This window comes from Nerophis lumbriciformis, linkage group LG21, assembly GCF_033978685.3.
Source record: "Nerophis lumbriciformis linkage group LG21, RoL_Nlum_v2.1, whole genome shotgun sequence".
Classification (NCBI taxonomy): domain Eukaryota; kingdom Metazoa; phylum Chordata; class Actinopteri; order Syngnathiformes; family Syngnathidae; genus Nerophis; species Nerophis lumbriciformis.
In genome coordinates, this window is record NC_084568.2 from 25,744,305 (window position 1) to 25,764,983 (window position 20,679).

Genomic DNA, 20,679 nt, shown 5'->3' on the forward strand with positions numbered 1-20,679 from the left:
TGCAGCCAGCGAGGGAGACGCGTTGAGCGCCGCTGCATCTGGCGAGGCGGGCGACCACGGCCACATTAGTGGCCGACGAGGAGGAGAAGGTTGCGTGTGGTACCGGCGCACCACTATCCTTTGAGTATCAGCAAGCGTGACACATCTCTGAAGCGCGAAACAAAGTATTCTGGTGGCAGTGCGCGAAAGAAAAGTGAAAGTAAAATTGGACATTGAAAAACGCTCAGAAAGTGAGGAAATTTAGGTCCAAGCTGTTCAGATGCCGCCATCCATCATCAAGGATAAAGTTGGTATCTTTGAACATTTGTGTTCACAACAACATGCCCAGGACATAATGCAGTTTGCGTACCAGGCAGGCGTTGGTGTGGAAGATGCTATCCTTTACCTGCTGCACCGAGCCCACTCACACCTGGATAAGGGAAATGGTGCTGTGAGGATCCTGTTCCTGGACTTCTTGAGTGCCTTTAATACTATCCAGCCCCGCCTTCTCCAGGACAAGCTGGACAGAGTGCGAGTGGACCCCTGCCTGGTTGCCTGGATTTCAGACTACCTCACCGATAGGCCACAGTACGTCAGACTGAAGGACATCACATCTGACACTGTGATCAGCAGCACCGGAGCACCGCAGGGAACAGTGCTGGCCCCTCTTCTCTTCACCCCGTACACCGCTGACTTCTGCTACAACTCAGAGCTCTGTCACATCCAGAAGTACGCAGATGACACAGCCATCGTCGGGTGCATCAGGGACGGCAGAGAGGAGGTGTTTCGGAGGCTGGTGAGGGACTTTGTTTATTTGGTGCCACAAGAAACTCTTGCAGCTCAATCCGTCAAAGACCAAGGAACTGGTCATTGACATTGGGAGGTCGAGTCCAAGGTCACAACCTATTGTGATCGAGGGAGTCGAGGTACAGACAGTGGACTCATTCAAGTACCTCGGGGTGTGGGTGGACACTAAGCTGGACTGGACTGTTAACACGGACCACTTGTACAGGAAAGGACAGAGCAGGCTGTACTTTCTGGGGAGGCTGCACTCTTTCAATGTCTGTAAAAAACTCTGGTGGATGTACTACCAGTCTGTGGTTGCCAGTGTTCTGTACTACATCGTAATGTGCTGGGGGGGGGCAGTACATCTAAGAAGGACAGCTCCAGACTGGAGAAACTGATCAGGCGGGCCGGTTCTACGCTCGGAATAAAACTGGACTCACTGGTGACGATGGCAGAGAAGAGGACTGTGGAAAAACTAGTGAGCATCCTGGATGATGCCAGTCACCCTCTGCATACCGTTGTCAGTAGCCAGAGGAGCCTGTTCAGTGCTAGACTGCTTCATCCCAAGTGCAGGACTAATAGACTAAAAAACTCCTTTGTCCCACACACCATTAGACTGTATCTCTGGGTGGGAGGGGGGGTACTAGGATGCAAAACAATAACAGTGCAATAATTTTTCATAACATGGTCACTACTGTCTAGTTTCTCTTGTTATATTCTTATTTTACTGTTATATTTGTATTCTCATTGTTGATTTTTATTTTTATTCTATTGTAATATTTTTCTATTTTGTTTCCATTTATACCCCCATTATTTATTTTTTACTTTTTAAATTCGATCTCAACTCTGTACACTGCTGCTGGAATTTTAATTTTCCTGAGGGAACTCTCCTGAAGGATTCAATAAAGTTCTATCTATCTATCTATCTATCTATCTATCCATCTATCTATCTATCTATCTATCTATCTATCTATCTATCTATCTATCTATCTATCTATCTATCTATCTATCTATCTATCTATCTATCTATCTATCTATCTATCTATCTATCTATCTATTTGAAAGGATCTGCTCCTTTACAATAGACGGCCATAACTACGCAATGCCAATGGGTCTTTTGTGAATGATCGGGCTCTTTTAATCAGGAGTAGTGGATTTAGTTTGGCTTCTTGTCTGTGTTTACATTAAAGCCACATGTGATTCGTATGTGACGTATTAAATATCCTATTGAGACTTCCTCCTCCCAATAAGCCTATGTCTTTCCCTCCCTTGCAGCAACCTTGCAGTGTGCAAGACAACCGCGAGGATACAAGTAAGGAGTTGTTCTCTTTTTGTATTACTTTGTCTTTTGATTTTAACATTTCATCTTTTTATTGCACTATTTTGTTATGTCCTTGTGTGTTCTGTGTTCAGTGTGAGTGACTTACATGTTGATTTAGGAACAAGTTTAGGTTTTTTTTGGGGGGCGGGGGGTCTATCAGAGGCATACAATCATGGAACAGGCTGCCAGCCCATGTCAGAAACTGTGACACCTATTTAACATTTAAAACTGCACCGAAACAGTGGTTGAAAACTAATCAGACATGCACGCACAATTAGGTTATTCACATGTTGTTGTTTTTTTGGTTGTTTGTTTTATTTTTTTGTCCATGGTCTGGTCTATTTACATTGTTGCTCTGTTTAAGAATATGCATTGTCCTAATTAAAATAAATAAATACATAAAGTTTAGACTTACATTGCAGTCGTAGAAATGGAGTTAGTTTGTAACCCGTCACATATTCCATATTATATCTCACATTAGTTCATGCCTTATCATATCTCATGTCTTATTATGTCATATATCTGATACCTTTTGATGTTTAAAAAAATGTTAAAGGTTGGTCATTCCAGACTCTTTTTAGGTTCCAAATTTTGATCATTTTTTTATTTTATTTGTTGCCATTATTACTATAATTATTTTCACTACCATATGTTTGTGTTCATTTATTATTGTATAATTTAAATCTTATTTTTACATATATTTCAAAATATGTTACTTTTTAGATATATATATTTTTTAGTTATTCTCCAGTGTGGATGCCTCAAAGGTGGCTTTTTTTTTTTTTAAAGGTTCAATTTATTACTTGCTTGAGGCACAAAACGAACAACAAAACCAGTCTGGGTGGAGTACCTGTCGATGCAGTGTCTGGAATTAAAAGATCATGTTAACATGTCTATACAATGCACCTTGTTTTTAATTGTCAATCTCTTCCAAAAGATCAGATGAAGACTGAATCGTACATAAACCGAAGCAATTTTTCCAAATAGGAAATAATGTAAATTCAATTCTCTCCAAAAACCGCAAAACGTTAACCAAAAACACATTAAATAATAGTACGAGTTTTTCATACAATGTGTTTCAGTTATGAGTAAATGGATTATTGATAAAGTCAGCTCAAAGATACAACAGGATAAAAAAAGGATACTGGAGGATTATTTTAAGCGAAAATTGACTAACTCAGCTCGAGCCGAGGTAATGAACTTGAAAAGCACATTTTATTTATTTGAAGATAAATTGTGCCACATCTATGAACTGACCTAGTATCAATTATAGCATAAAATTAAAGTGTAACTTTTATTCAAGGAACTGTACCATATTGCATAATTTTGCATCGAATTGTTGCAATTTAAAATGTATCCTGTTGGAATTGTATTGTACTCCATGTATCTAAATAGGACTGTAGCGGCTCAACACACCCCTAATAAATGGACATTTAACGTTACCGTTACCTTTTTATTGAAGACTCTCGCTGAAAAATGAAATTGCTGGAGAGGAAATACTGTATGAGCCTGAGCTACAGTGCTGAGATCCAAATAACACGTGTTAAATAGTGGGTAGAAACGGTAAAGTTGCGTGTTGTATTAGTGGGCGTGTTGCTGGTGGTCTACTAAGACTGTGTGTACAATTAACAAGTCTAAAAGTGATGCAGGCCGCCTTATTTAAATGAGAATTTAGCATGTACTACCAGCATTATGTGGACATGAAAACACTCATTTCCCTCCACATTCATGTTATCATAAACTCCAACCTGCGGCGTTTTGCCATGTAGCACACGCAGCACACATTTATAATCTGTGACACCTTTTCTGCAATATAGAATCGATATATAGACGACAAACGATTATAAGCACGCTGACGGTGCGTTGTGCAGAAGGTTGGCGGACCATCACAACACCACAGTGCATTCTTGTATTTGAAAATTATCCAAACACAAGAAAATGCATACTGCAAAATATGTTTTTTCATGTAGCTAATATATTATAATACTTTTCCTAAATGTAAAAACAAAAGCATTAAAAAAAACAAAAAAACACCAGCAGACACCAAAACGCATCAATTTAATTTGCTTTAATCAGCCCCTTGAGTCATTCAGCAGCTATATGATTTTGCTGAATTGACGATATGTACTTTTTAAAAAAATATCTGGCAGTCTGTATATGTACACACACACACACACACACACACACACACACACCCTTATATTTCTTACCTTCATGAGACCTCGAAAAAATGCCTACCTCTTTAGGACCACCCTTTCTACATATATAAAGATTTGTATTTACAACATTAATAATATATACATACTATGCAAATATAAAAAAGGTAAGCTTTGAGTTAATTTATTTATTTAATTTTTTTGTTTGTAATTGGTTTTTAATCTTCACTATTTACTTATAGTTATTACAGTATGTCTCTATATATATTTATTATTATTATTTTTTTTTCATTAATTTTGGCCAAAGTGGGCGCATTTCAACTTCTTACACACACTTGTTATTACATATGTTGGCCAGAGGGGGAGCACTTCAAATTTTTACACACACTTGTTATTTAATATGTTGACCAGAAGGGAAGCCCTTTAAAAACCGACACACAGTTCAATTTAAAAATCCCTTCTTTTTGGGACCACCCTCCTTTTGATAGATGTCACCACAAGGGGTGCAAATGAGATCTTTATTTTTTATTTTTTGTAATGATGACAAATGAGTCACGGACCACAGATCCGTGCCACACTTTGGGCAACCCATCTGTAGAAGCTAACTGTTAATGGCCACTATAGTCTTAGTACCGTAGTGTATTTATTCATCCTATGGTCACATATGTGACGCGGGTTGTCTTACGTCAGCACCGGAAGTCGTAAAATCAGCTGTTCATCTGGCGGGTTTTTTCGGGGATGAATAGGGAAGTCCTTCTTCAGCTGCCGTCTTGTTTTATCATATATTGCTTCCTTTGCATCTGTCAATGTTTACTTTTGTATGCACATTAAATCAACCAAAAATCCTGACTTTGGAGCAATGTTCACGGACTATAGTATTTGGCTCTCTATTAGATGCAATGGTTTTCCGTATTGGGACCACGACTTCGGTCCTAACTTGTTCACTGGTCCTCATATGGAAGGTACTTTTCCTTGTTGATGTCTCAAGAAAGGTAGAAATACAAGAACACGTACGCACGCACACACACACACACACACACACACACACACACACACACACACACACACACACACACACACACACACACACACACACACACACACACACACACACGTATGACGGTGAAGTCTGTGCGTAACTGTCAGTTTGCAAGTACTTTTCAGACGAGCTAAATAAAGACGCAACATAGCGCCCGTAGAACAGTTTCAGACTTGATAAATCACACTCTGTGTGCTGAATTATTATATTTGCATTTTTTCCTCCTGTATCTATTGGCAGGCTTAAATAAGTCAAAAATAGTATCAATAATTATCGATTTCGATCAAAATAAAAAACGTATATCGTGATATAGTTCTCGGCCACATCGCTCCAGCCCTAATGTCTTCTATCCCACTTTTTCCAAACCTGAGCAGCTATGGGGCGCCTGGACGAGATCATCGTAACGTTGTCAGAACTCTTTGAGGAGTATGCCGACGATGAAGCCGCCAAGAAAAAAAGTTTGGACAAGGATGAGTTACAAGCCATGCTGAAGAATGAGGTCGACATCGAAAAGTTTGACGTACGCCAACGCCGCAAACAGACTCACAACACAGGTCAACATAGCCATTGCTGACGTTGCGTAACTTGTTCTTGATTTGGCTTGGACAGGGGAACGTCACTATGGAGATGATGGAGGAGATCTTTGACAAGATGGACAAGAACGGCGACGACGAGCTCAAACTCAATGAGTTCTGCAGAACTGTGTGCAAGCTTGCAGTCGTCTACTACCGCAAGAAGAAAAAGGGGAAGAAGAAATAACAGGATATTGGTGATCCTTGCAGTGAATAAGCACTGCGAATAAATTTTTTTTTGATTCTGTCTCTTTATTGCATTTATAATATCATTCCCACTGGGGAAGGACTGCTAATGATCGTCCACAAAACCATCTGCTGTGTCAGTCATCAGGGGATTTGAATCAAAGGAAGGTTACATTTGAAAAATGTTTTCATTTCATATATTTTTATTCTTAACCTTAATTTTGATATGTCATAAAAATATCAATGATTGCTATCAACCAATCCAAAACACTTATACCATGATACAGTTTTCAGCTATCTCGCCCAGACCTACCCACACCTACAGTAGGAAGGGGATTCATATGGCCCTCATTCGTCTTGGTTTACCTGACACATGAAACATGATATATTGGGGGGGTGCACAATCCACTTTAGCCACCAGATGGCAGTAGTGTTTTGAATATCTTGAAATATGTTTTGTGGCAATTCCAAATTCGACCACAGCGTCAGTTGCTATGCAGAGTGGCGCTTTCCATCATTTTCAGCAGACTGCAGTGCAAAACGATTAACTTCTCACACGAGATCCACCAAGGAATGGGACCATATGATTCCCTTTGCTACTGCATAAAATACAGGTGATTTTCAGATTAAATTAAGAATCTTCTCTGGCCATAACATGAGGTAATTAACCTGCAACTAATGAGATTTTTAAAAATGGCGGTGAAAAAAAAAGAACCCCTGCCTTTTACATTAATGATAGTGTTATGTTTCGGTGTATATCTGGACCCCGGTACGCAGAGACGTTCGCCAAGTGCAGAAAAGAAGACATTTTAATGGGGGGAAACGCAGAATGTGCAGCGGGGAAGTGCACAAAGAGCAAACATTCGTTTGTATAAAGCACAAAGCAAGCAAGGCAAAATGATCCTGGTGGCCAATCAGGTACAGGTGAGGGAGCCAGCGCTCAGACCCCAAAAAAAGAGAGGGACACAGGAAATGGAACGAAAAATAAGAGTGCTGGACAGAAAAAAATACAAACAACTAATGTTAACTTTTTCAACCTATATTCAATTGAATAGACTGCAAAGACAAGGTACTTAAAGTTTAAACTGGAAAACGTTGTTATTTTTTGCAAATATTAGCTCATTTGGAATTTGATGCCTGCAAAATGTTTCAAAAAGCTGGCACAGTGGCAAAAAAGACTGAGAAAGGAACATCCCACAGGTGAACAGGCTAATTGGGAACAGGTGGGTGCCATGATTGGGTATAAAAACAGCTTCCATGAAATGCTCAGTCATTCACAAACAAGGATGGGGCAAGGGTCAACACTTTGTGAACAAATGCGTGAGCAAATTGTTTAAGAACAGCATTTCTCAACCAGCTATTGCAAGGAATTTAGGGATTTCACCATCTCCGGTCCGTAATATCATCAAAAGTTTCAAAGAATCTGGAGAAATCAGTGCACGTAAGCAACAAGGCTGAAAACCAACATTGAATGCCCGTGACCTTCGATCCCTAAGGGGGTACTACATTAAAAACCGACATCAGTGTGTAAAGGACATCACCACATGGCCTCAAGAACACTTCAGAAAACCACTGCCAGTAACTACAGTTTGTCGCTACATCTGTAAGTGCAAGTTAAAACCTACTATGCAAAGTGGGATATAAACTGAAAGGTTATGTGGTAAAAATGCCCCTGTGCCCCTTTTTGCAATGTGTTGCTGCCATTAAATTCTAAGTTAATGATTATTTGCAAAAAAAAAAAAAAAAGTTTCTCAGTTCAAACATTAAATATCTTGTCTTTGCAGTCTATTCAATTCAATGTAAGTTGAAAAAGATTTGCAAATCATTGTATTCTGTTTTTATTTACAAATTACACAACGTGCTAACTTCACTGGTTTTGGGTTTTGTAGTATACAGTAGTCGTTCTTAACCTTTTAGGGACCCCAAAAAATATCTGTTTCTCAGCTGTGGTCCATATGGGCCACAGCGGTACTCAGTTGTAATACACGTTTCCACCACTTGTGGCAGTTTTGACAATATAAAATAAACAGAACAAGTCTGGCGCTAAAGTCATAACTTCTTCAGCACAAAAATTATGACTAAAGTGGTGAAGCTGTATTTTCAATTGCACTTAAATTGTCTGAGAGTTTATAAAATAAACCCTATATGTTTTTATTATGTATTATTCATTTTGTTAGGGTGTATTTAGTTTAGCACAGCAAAATTGTATGTAAGTCTTTCATCATTTTGCAATAAGCCTGACCTAAGCCTTGATAATAATCTTTGTGATAAACACATGCTCTCATATCATTTCACAGGGTTTTTCATGTTAAACTATAAGTATGTCTGATATTATTATTACATATGACTAAAATTAGTCATTTAGATGACTAATTCAGTGTTAAAATGTGTAGTGGAGAAGTTGGGCCCAAAAATCAGAAAAGTATACTCTACTATTATCCACCAGATGGCGTCATTTTAGCCATAGCATATGTTTTATATGTATATGAATATACCCTTTAATAAACATTGTAATTTAATACTTCTGTGAGAGTGTCAATCATTGTAGTTGCTAAATTAACTTGTGCAGGTGTACCTAATATATTGGCAAGTTTAGCATCTAAAAGAGAAGGGCTTGTACACACATTTGAAATGGCAAATGTGTATGCAGCATAACAAATACATCGTCTACATTCAACACCAAGATACCCTACAGGAACACACACGGGGTAAAAGGAGTTAATGACCCTTGACCTTGTTCAAAACTAACTATTGTGTGTCGGGTGTGTGTGCAATAGTTCATTTTAATTATTGAAAGGACCAAACTGCAAGCCCGAAGGTGCGGGAGAGAACCTGTTGCAGACGAAAACAAGCAAAGGGGGTGTAAGGTAAATCCGACAACAAAAGTGCAGCTCATGTGCAATGACTCATTGGGTGAATACTTTCTTCCCGCATTTTTGCCAACAGGCGTGGCAGGAGGTAATGTTTGTGCCTGCATGACTCACAAAGCGGTTTGACTTTAGGGAGTGCCAGAGTGAAAACTAACAATAGAGTGTTAAAAATGTGGTCAATCGTGTCCAGTAGACATGATCGTGAGGAAGTAAATGGGGGTAAAATTGCAGGCAACAGAGGCGCTGTTGACATCAGCTAATATCCATGCAGAAGTCTATTATCTGGTCCATTATCTGGTCAGAATGCCCCCGAACACATGTTTAGGGTGTGTCCGACCGGTAGGAGACCACGGTACACGATTGAGAGACTATGTCTCCCAGCTGGCCTGGGAACGCCTCGGGATACCACCGGGAAGAGCTGGACCAAGTAGCTGGGGAAAGGGAAGTCTAGGCTTCTCTGCATAGGCTGCTGCCCCCGCGACCCAACTTCAAATAAGTGAAAGCTGGGTGGATGGATGGATGGATGGAAGTATTTTAAGACACAACTCCTCCAGGTAGCTACTGTATCTGTGACAGAGTCTGAAACAATGCATTATGTAATAAAGGTGCAATACAAAATACATTTTAAGTAACAATGCTGCATTTTGTAGTATAAATCTTAATCGCAGTTTGTAATTAACTTTGACACATTTTGAAATAAAGTTACATATTGCTTTCTTTATTACAAAATGTGGGTGCTGCATTTTTATTTATTTTTTTAAATAAAATGTAACAATATGGTGCATGATGTACTAAACCAGGGGTCCCCAAACTTTTTGACTTGGGGGCGCATTGGTTTAAAAAATTTTGGCCAGGGGCCAGGCTGTACTATATATATATATATATATATATATATATATATAAATATATATATATATATATATATATATATATATATATATATATATATATATATATATAAATATATATATATATATATATATAAATATATATATATATATATATATATATATATATATATATATATATATATATATATATATATATATATATACATATATATATATACATATATATATAATAATATATATACACAGTAGACACTCTGGGGGCCTTGTACACATGCATGGGGGGTTTGGGGTTCGGCGCACCCCTCATTGCCTCGTCGGCCGGCGGGGACTGCGGTCTGGTGGCCTGCCAGGCTTTTATTCATTTATTATTGTTATATATATATATTTTTTTAATGTATTTATTATTTTTATTTTTATTATTTACTTATTTTTATTTTATTTTATTTTTTATTTTATTTTATTTTTTTATTTTTTATTTTTTTAATCTTATTATTTATTTGTGTGTGGCGTCGCGCGGGTCTCACTTCCTGTTGGATGGGGTCCGTGCCCGTGTGGCCCGACCTTGCGCTGTGGGGTCTCTGTTGGTGACTTGGTGTGGTGGCGGCGCAGCCACCGTGTCTGGTCTGGATGCTGTGTCTCGGTTGTTTGGGCGGTGGTGTGTTTGTGCGGGTTTGGGTTGGGGTGGGGGGCCTTTTGGTTGGGGGGGTTGTTGGTGTCTCTTGTTTGCGTGTTGGCGTTCGGGCTGACCGGCGGGCTGGCGCCGGCTGGTCTCCGTGGCCCTGGTGGCGTGTGGTTGCTGGTCGCAGTTTTTTTTTGATCGCTTTGATTTGATTGGCTGGTGCTGGCTGTCTGGGGTTATTGCGGCTGCTGTTTCTGCTGCCGTTTGTTTGTGGTGTGGGCGCCCGTGGCTGCTGGGTCTGGTGCAGGGGTGTGGCTGATGTTGTGACTGGTGGCAGCGCGCGCGCGTGATGGCTGTCGGGGCTGACGAACTGTGTATATGTATGTATATGTGTGTGTATGTATGTATGTTTATATATGTGTATGTGTACATATGTGTATGTATATGTGTACATATGTGTATGTATATGTATATATGTGTATGTGTGGGTATGTATACGTGTATGTGTGTATGTGTATGTATATATGTATGTATGTATGTATATTTCTGGGGGTACGCTCTGGGCCTGCCTGTCAGACGGGGGTCGACGCCTCAGGCTACTGCATCCGAACTGCGTGTCTGGAGCTCCTGGGTCCCGCTGTCCATCCCTTCCGGGTGCCCGTCTTGGTTGGGGCCTGTTGGGCCTAGTCCCTGCGTCTATTGTGGTAGCTTGGTGCTGCAAGGTATTCCGAGGTGCTGCGAGTCGGCCAGTTGCTGGGGTAGTGACCTTGTTTGTCAGCATGTCTGTGATCTTCTTTTAATTCTTTTTTTTTTTTAAATTAATTAATTAATTAATTTATTTATTTATTTATTTTTTAATATATTTTATTAATATTATTTTTTAATTTTCCCCTCCCTCAGGGGGGGGGCTCGGCGGGGCGGTTGCTGGTTGTTCCATCTCCATCGTTGGGGTCCCTGCGGGTGGGGTGGGTGGTTCCCGTGGCCCTGTGCCTGGGTGGTCCTGCGGCGGCCGGTTTGGGTGGGGTGGCCGGGGGCTGGCCTCGCCGCGCTCTCCGGGGGTGGGGGGTGGGCTCGTGGGGGCCCGGTTGCCGGTGGGGCGGGGGCGGTCTTCCCGTCCGGTTGCGGGGAGTCTCTGGGTCCCTCGGGCGGGGCGTCTCGCCTTTCTGCCCGTGTGGGGTGTGGTCTCTCGCTGGCTTGGGGTCTGGCTGTCCCCTGCTTTTCTCGTGCCCTGTCCTCTGCCGGGTGCGTCTGTCTGCGGCCTGCTGCTGGCCCTTGTGGGCGGTACGGTGGGTCGGGCTCTGGGGTTCCTGTCGCTGGCCGGCTTGGCTGCGTGGGGGCGGTGGTCCCTGGTTCCCTGGGCACCACGCCTCCTGTTTGTGGGTTGGGCTCTCGGGGGTGATGGGGCCGTGCTCTGGCTCCCACGCACTCTGGGAGTCGAATGTATTGTACATGCAAATTCACATATGCTCACATACGTACATAGGTACCTACGCTCCCACATACATACACAAATACAGTACATATTTACCTACCTAATGTTCGTACATCCACACGCACATTCAATATACAAACATACACATACTGTACATATACATTCACTGTACAAACACATATACACATTCTGTACATATACATTCATTGTACAAACACATATACACATTCTGTACATATACAAGTACATATGCATACTTACACTCATGCACATAATCACGTTTCATCAAACATATATTAACGTTGTTGCCCTAGGGTAAACTGGGTGTAACACATGGCACACTGACAAAGCTTAACCTATTGTGACTATAACAATCTACAAGGTTAATGTAGGTTGCTTCTCTTTCTCCCCCTCCATTTTTCTGCATTCTTTCGTATCTCAAGTTATCATTACGTATATGTATTGTTGCATTTAAACAACTGTATTGTTGATAATAAAGGTAAATTATTGGTATTGTTCATTATCAATAGCGCTATTTCTATTGGTATTTGTATTGATCCATTTGTAGTGTAATAATGCTCATTGTCATTTCTGTATTATTTTTTATTTTTCGCTAACTGCTTATTTGCTATTACTTTTACCATCATATTTGTACATGTCATATTTGCTGATGTTGCTCTATTGTTGTTGTTGTTGTTGTTTGCTGTTGTTGTTTTTGTCTCTCTGTCTAATCCCCCTCTTGTCCCCACAATTTCCCCCTCTGTCTTCTTTTTTTTTCTCTTTCTATCCCCTCCTGCTCCGGCCCGGCTGCACTAAATGATAATATAAATACATTTAATAAAGTCAAATACAAATAAGGCAACAAGAGAAGTATCCTACACTTCTCTTTTGTAAAGTAAATCTGAACAGCCGACATGGGCATCTACATCAACTATATGATTTGCCTGAGAAGCTGGACAGGACAAAAAAAAAAAAAAAAAAAAATATATATATATATATATATATATATATATATATATATATACATATATATATATATATATATATATATTCCGAGCGCGATGATTTGCCTGAGTGGCTAGGAGACACTGAGAGTAACAAGTGGTAAAAAATGGATTAGAAAGGACAGATTAACAAAAAATAATAATAATAATAATAAAATTATATATATATATATATATATATATATATATATATATATATATATATATATATATATATATATATATATTGTATTTATTTATTTATTTATTTATTTTATTATTTTTTTTATAATTAATTTTTTATTTTTTTTCAACTTGGTACTTCTTGCGGGCTGGATTTTGGACGCTGGTGGGCCGTATCCGGCCCGCGGCCCGTAAATTGTGGAAACCCCTGTATTAAACCATTGAAATTGATTCTCGAATATTTTCTGTTACGCCACCTCTAGGAAGAAGTGAACATTTTGTGCCACTTACACTACAGTAGTATTATTATTTGTCTATAAAATTGTTATAAGTACACCTCTGCATAACATAGTATCCTTATCAATATGTAACAGAAATATTTAAAGTGCATCAATTTGACTATTTAAAAAAAAAAAAAAAAACTTGTTTAAACTATGCAAGATTTTGAGCAAAAGAACCACCATTAGATGTTATGTAGACCACAAAGAATGATTTTAAATGTAGAAAAAGATCATAATATGACCCCTCTAAAAGTTCCCTTTCTAGTAGAGACGAGTACAATTGAAATATTATTTTTGCTATAACAACACCCGTCCTGTTTCCTTTTCTCCAAGGGTTACAGAATACCGTATTTCCTTGAATTAGCGCCGGGGCGGTAATTAATTTAAAACCTCTTCTCACTCCGGCGCTTACCAAAGGCATGCGGTAAAGGCGAGCATGCGCTAATTATTTTAAAACCTCTTCTCACTCCGGCGCTTACCAAAGGCATGCGGTAAATTTAGGCCTGCGCTTTGAGTGTGATGTAAGGATACCATCATGAAAAGCACATTTAATAAAAAAACGTTATTATGGTCTTACCTTTACTTATAAATGAAGTCCATGCACAGCTCCTTCTGACCAAAAGGATCGATAACTTGTTTATAGAAGTCTTCCTTATCTTTTTTCAGTTTTAGAAGTCTCTCTGGAGATGGAGATCTTCCTTTAATTATTACCTCCTGCTTCGATTGTAAGTCCAGTTTAGAAAACTGTTTTATTTTAGATATGTAATCCTCCATGTTAGAAGTGCAAGCGAGAGGAAAAAAATAAACGATCGCTGCTCACTGTTGCTGCTTGTTGTCACTTCTTCTGCAGCCGAGTAGTCGCAAGAAGGATCACTAGCGCCCTCTACCACCAGGAGGCGGGAGTCATTTAATGACTCATATTTGACACACGCAGCTACGGTATAGCTGCTTACTGTTCTTTTTAGCATATTCAATAGCTTGAATCTTGAATCCTACTGAATAGCTCTTTATCTTCTTCCCTTTATACAATTTTAAATGATTGAAATCAGCCTCCTCCATTTTGAAAATTATGACAGGTGAAGTGTCACTCATGACGTGACGAGTTTGACCCGGCGGAAATTCTAGACATATGCTAATTATTTTGCGAAACAGGTTTGACCCGGCGGTAATTCTAGACATGCGCTAATAAAAATAATATTTTGCGAAACGAGTTTGACCCGGCGTTAATCCTGAGCCGGCGGTAATGCTAAGCATGCGCTAATTATTTTGCAAAACGAGTTTGACCCGGCGGTAATTTTAGGCAGGCGCATACTATATACCCGGTGGCAATTCAAAGAAATACGGTATGTCTGACGCATCCAAATAAATCACACTTACGTACAATTCTTTGATCATGGAATCTGTAGGTCTTTATAATCAACTAAATCAATCAACGTTCATTTATACAGCCCTTAATTACAACTGCCTCAAAGGGCTGCAAAAACCACAATGAAATCCCTTGATCTGAAACCCACATTCGGGCAAGGAAAAACTCAAAACCAAGATTAGGATAAAGCAGAAACTTTTGGAACCGGCCGCAGATGTGGGCACCACCTTCCTGAGTGACCGGCTGTAATGGATGCCAAGTGGGCACAATTATTGCATTATTCATGATAATAACTGGCCAAACAGAGGGTCATGGTCGGTCTTCATCCATGTCATAGAGGAGTGCTCCACACCGGGTCATGACTTGGAAAAGCTGGCGCCTTGTCCAGACTGGTACCTATCCAGGGATTATCTGTGGCTACCTGGTAACATCTCCAAGCGGGAGAGGGGGGGGGGGCAAAAAAGAGAAGCGGCGGGTCAACTGGTCTACAACAGAGTATATTTAAAGGCCTACTGAAACCCACTACTACCGACCACGCGGTTTGATAGTTTATACATCAATGATGAAATCTTAACATTGCAACACATGCCAATACGGCCGGGTTAGCTTACTAAAGTGCAATTTTAAATTCCGCGCAAAATATCCTGCTGAAAACGTCTCGGTATGATGACGTCTGCGCGTGACGTCACGGATTGTAGAGGACATTTTGGGACAGCATGGTGGCCAGCTATTAAGTCGTCTGTTTTCATCGCAAAATTCCACAGTATTCTGGACATCTGTGTTGGTGAATCTTTTGCAATTTGTTCAATGAACAATGTAGACAGCAAAGAAGAAAGCTGTAGGTGGGAAGCGGTGTATTGGGGGCGGCTGCAGCAACACAAACACAGCCGGTGTTACATTGTTTACCTTCCCGAAAGATGACAGTCAAGCTTTACCATTGGCCTGTGGAGAACTGGGACAACAAAGACTCTTACCAGGAGGACTTTGAGTTGGATGCGCAGACGCGGTACCGTGAGTACGCATGCAGCTGCGGCTTCCAAACATTTGATCGCTTGCCCGTACGTGCGTGGCGCTATGTGCATGTCACGTACGTAACTTTGGGGACTTTGGGGAAATATATGTGCTGTATGAACTTTGTAGAGGTGAACGGTACTTTGGGCTGTGGGATTGAGTGTGTTGTGCAGGTGTTTGAGTTGTATTGGCGGGTTATATGGACGGGAGGGGGGAGGTGTTTGTTATGCAGGATTAATTTGTGGCATATTAAATATAAGCCTGGTTGTGTTGTGGCTAATAGTCTTGTGTTTATTTACTGTTTTAGTCATTCCCAGCTGCATATCAGGTCCCACCCGCCTCTCACAGCATCTTCCCTATCTGAATCGCTCCCACTGCCCTCTAGTCCTTCACTCTCACTTTCCTCATCCACAAATCTTTCATCCTCGCTCAAATTAATGGGGAAATCGTCGCTTTCTCGGTCCGAATCGCTCTCGCTGCTGGTGGCCATGATTGTAAACAATGTGTGTGAGGAGCTCCACAACCTGTGACGTCACGAGCATATCGTCTGCTACTTCCGGTACAGGCAAGGCTTTTTTATCAGGGACCAAAAGTTGCAAACTTTATCGTCAATGTTCTCTACTAAATCCTTTCAGCAAAAATATGGCAATATCGCGAAATGATCAAGTATGACACATAGAATGGACCTGCTATCCCCGTTTAAATAAGAAAATCGCATTTCAGTAGGCCTTTAAAAGCTAGAGTATATAAAATGAGTTTTCAGGCACGATATAAATGGCTCTGAATTATGTCTAAATATAAAACAAACTAATAATCCTTCTTAAATCTTTACTAAAGTATTGGAGTTCTGTTGAACAGCACTTTTTACATACATATTTGTAATCTCGTTTTTTTTGGTACAGACATCCTCAGTGCAAATGAAGTCGCAACATACAGTGGACGCACGTTTGCTCCGTGAACAAATTTAGTGCAGCCCAGTTTATAACCAAGGGAGGCACAGCAAGGAGAAGCACGAGATTGAAAACCCTGCGTCTCTTGTATGGGAACACCTGATGTTCCCAGTGAACTTGGCAAACGGACAAAGACAAAAGCATGTGAATGGACAAGGTGCGGTTATTTAGTCCTTTAGCCCTACTAGGTGTGTCCGTGGCAAAGACAAATATGGCCGTAGGGTGGAAACTGTTGTTCTATTTGCTCTAGACTTTGCTGCTTAATACCTCCTGCCAAAAGCAGCAGTTGCTGTCATGTATTCAGTCATTTGTCTTTGCTCTGTTCAGGAAGCTGAAGATGACTGCTGAGTCCTCCAGAGGTGGCAGTACTTTCAATTTTTTTATCTGTTTTTTGTTTTTTTTCAGAATTCTATTATTTGAGGTTTGATTTTTTTTTTTAAACAAATAAATTATTCTAAGAGCCATTGTTCTCCGCAGTGGACATTTGTGTTTCGCATTACGGGGTTATAGTTTTCTGAAATTCTCTCTAAAAAAAAAGTAGAGTGGCTGTGCCAGCAATCGGAGTGTTGCTGGTTACTGGGGTTCAATCCCCACCTTCTACCATCCTAGTCACGTCCGTTGTGTCCTTGGGCAAGACACTTCACCCCTTGCTCCTGATGGCTGCTGGTTAGCGCCTTGCATGGCAGCTCCCGCCATCAGTGTGTGAATGTGTGTGTGGATGGGTGAATGTGGTAATACTGTCAAAGCGCTTTGAGTACCTTGAAGGTAGAAAAGCGCTATACAAGTATAACCCATTTATCATTTATCATTTATTAAAAAGTCAACTGCATAGGCTGCTAACTCTCAAGAGGAAATACGTGTTGTTGTTTTTTTATATATTGTAATTTAATTTAGTATATTGATATTTTTAAAGAAATGGCCAAATTGGGCACACCGGATTATAACGCACATTTTAAAGGGGTCGTTTAATTATGTTTTTTTCTAGTCCTCTAGTGACCGCACGTCACTGCATCACACGGACAAAGATAAGACCTTCTGGAGGAAAGGTCTGTGGTCAGATGAAACACAAATTGAGCTGTTTGGCCACAATACCCAAGTGTATGTAAACTTTTGATCGCGACTGTATGGTTATGGTCATGGTGTTAGTTTATTCCAAACCTGCATACAATTACAATATAATACATTACAGTTTACATCATGTCTGAAAAGGGGTACAATGTGTGAACATGTCATGAATGTCATGACAGGAATACAAAGGAATAAACGGAATACAATGATTTGCAGATCCTTTTTTTAAACTTTTTTTTTTAGACATCCTTTTTATTGTCATTCAAATTTGAACTTTACAGCACAGATAAGAACGGAATTCCGTTATATAAGCTCATGGTAGTGCAGGATAAAAAAGCAATAAGGTGCATATATAAATAAATAAATATATATAAATAATATATAAATATATATATATAAAATAAATAAATACATATAAATATATATAAATAAATAAATAGATTACTGTACAGATAAATATATTGCACTTTTTCACATGCGTCCACATTTATGGATGTATGTTACATTGTCTTTTTTATTCCAGCGAGTTAATCCATTTTGGGGGGAGTTGAGGGGATAATTTAATTATGATGCGTTCAAGAGTCTTACGGCTTGAGGGAAGAAGCTGTTACAGAACCTGGAGGTTCTGCTTCGGAGGCTGCGGAACCTCTTTCTAGAGTCCAGCAGTGAAAAAAATCCTTGGTGGGGGTGGGAGGAGTCTGCAGATTTTCTGAGCCCTGGTCAGGCAGCGGCTTTTTGCGATCTCCTGGATAGGAGGAAGAGGAGTCCTGATGATCTTTTCTGTCGTCCTCACCACTCTCTGGAGAGACTTCCAGTCTGAGGCATTGCAGGCTCCAGTCCAGACAGAGATGCTGTTGGTCAGCAGGCTCTCTATAGTGCCTCTGTAGAATGTGGTGAGAATGGGGGGAGGGAGCTGTGCTCTTTTCATCCGACGCAAAAAGTGCATGCGCTGCTGAGCTCTTTTTACAAGAGCTCCGGTGTGTAGGGACCAGGTTATATTGTCAGTTATCTACACCCCCAAGAACTTGGTGCTGCTTACTATCTCCACCGCTGTGCCGTTGATGTGCCGTTGATTTTCAACCCATATTCAATTGAATGCACTACAAAGACAAGATATTTGATGTTCAAACTCACAAACTTTATTTTTTTTTGCAAATAATAATTAACATAGAATTTAATGGCTGCAACACGTGCCAAAGTAGTTGGGAAAGGGCATGTTCACCACTGTGTTACATGGCCTTTCCTTTTAACAACACTCAGTAAATGTTTGGAAACTGAGGAGACACATTTTTTAAGCTTCTCAGGTGGAATTATTTCCCATTCTTGCTTGATGTACAGCTTAAGTTGTTCAACAGTCATAATGCGCCGCATATTTTCAATGGGAGACAGGCCTGGACTACAGGCAGGCCAGTCTAGTACCCGCACTCTTTTACTATGAAGCCACGTTGATGTAACACGTGGCTTGACATTGTCTTGCTGAAATAAGCAGGGGCGTCCATGGTAACGTTGCTTGGATGGCAACATATGTTGCTCCAAAACCTGTATGTACTTTTCAGCATTAATGGCACCTTCACAGATGTGTAAGTTACCCATGTCTTGGGCACTAATACACCCCCATACCATCACAGTTGATGGCTTTTCAACTTTGCGCCTATAACAATCTGGATGGTTCTTTTCCTCTTTGGTCCGGAGGACACGACGTCCACAGTTTCCAAAAACAATTTGAAATGTGGACTTGTCAGACCACAGAACACTTTTCCACTTTGTATCAGTCCATCTTAGATGAGCTCAGGCCCAGCGAAGCCGATGGCGTTTCTGGGTGTTGTTGATAAACGGTTTTCTTGCGTAGGAGAGTTTTAACTTGCACTTACAGATGTAGTGACCAACTGTAGTTACTGACAGTGGGTTTCTGAAGTGTTCCTGAGCCCATGTGGTGATATCTTTTACACACTGATGTCGCTTGTTGATGCAGTACAGCCTGAGGGATCGAAGGTCACGGGCTTAGCTGCTTACGTGCATTGATTTCTCCAGATTCTCTGAACCCTTTGATGATGTTGCGGACCGTAGATGGTGAAATCCCTAAATTCCTTGCAATAGCTGGTTGAGAGAGGTTTTTCTTAAACTGTTCAACAATTTGCTCACGCATTTGTTGACAAAGTGGTGACCCTCGCCCCATCCTTGTTTGTGAATGACTGAGCATTTCATGGAATCTACTTTTATACCCAATCATGGCACCCACCTGTTCCCAATTTTCCTGTTCACCTGTGGGATGTTCCAAATAAGTGTTTGATGAGCATTCCTCAACTTTATCAGTATTTATTGCCACCTTTCCCAACTTCTTTGTCACGTGTTGCTGGCATCAAATTCTAAAGTTAATGATTATTTGCAAAAAAAAAATGTTTATCAGTTTGAACATCAAATATGTTGTCTTTGTAGCATATTCAACTGAATATGGGTTGAAAATGATTTGCAAATCATTGTATTCCGTTTATATTTACATCTAACACAATTTCCCAACTCATATGGAAACAGGGTTTGTACATTTAATTCATGTTTGACCAACAGAACATCCTACTAGGTTCTTAAAAGGAATTTGAATGAAGATTAAATGTTTTTTGTTGCTATGATAGTTTGTTCCAATTAATTTGATGCCCCACATTGTTACATTTTACTTAAAAAAATGCAGCACCCACATTTTGTAATTTGTCATCAATTAAAGCAAGTTTATTACAAAAATGTGTTCAAGAATTGTATTACAAAATGGGCCAGATTATTACAAAATGTGGTGTTATTAAATAATAAGGTGGCAAAGTTACACAATACATCATTATTGCATAATGTGTTGTTAAACCGCACCCACCTAATTTTGACAAATATTATTGTGTATAGTGGAATTACAATTTACAAATTTAGTTGGTTTTTGAACAGGGTTCGTAAACAAACAAGTTTGTATTGTGAAGCAAATTTCTCTATAGGAAACAATGTAAATATAAATAATTGGTTCCAGCTTTGACAAAAGTCCCTAT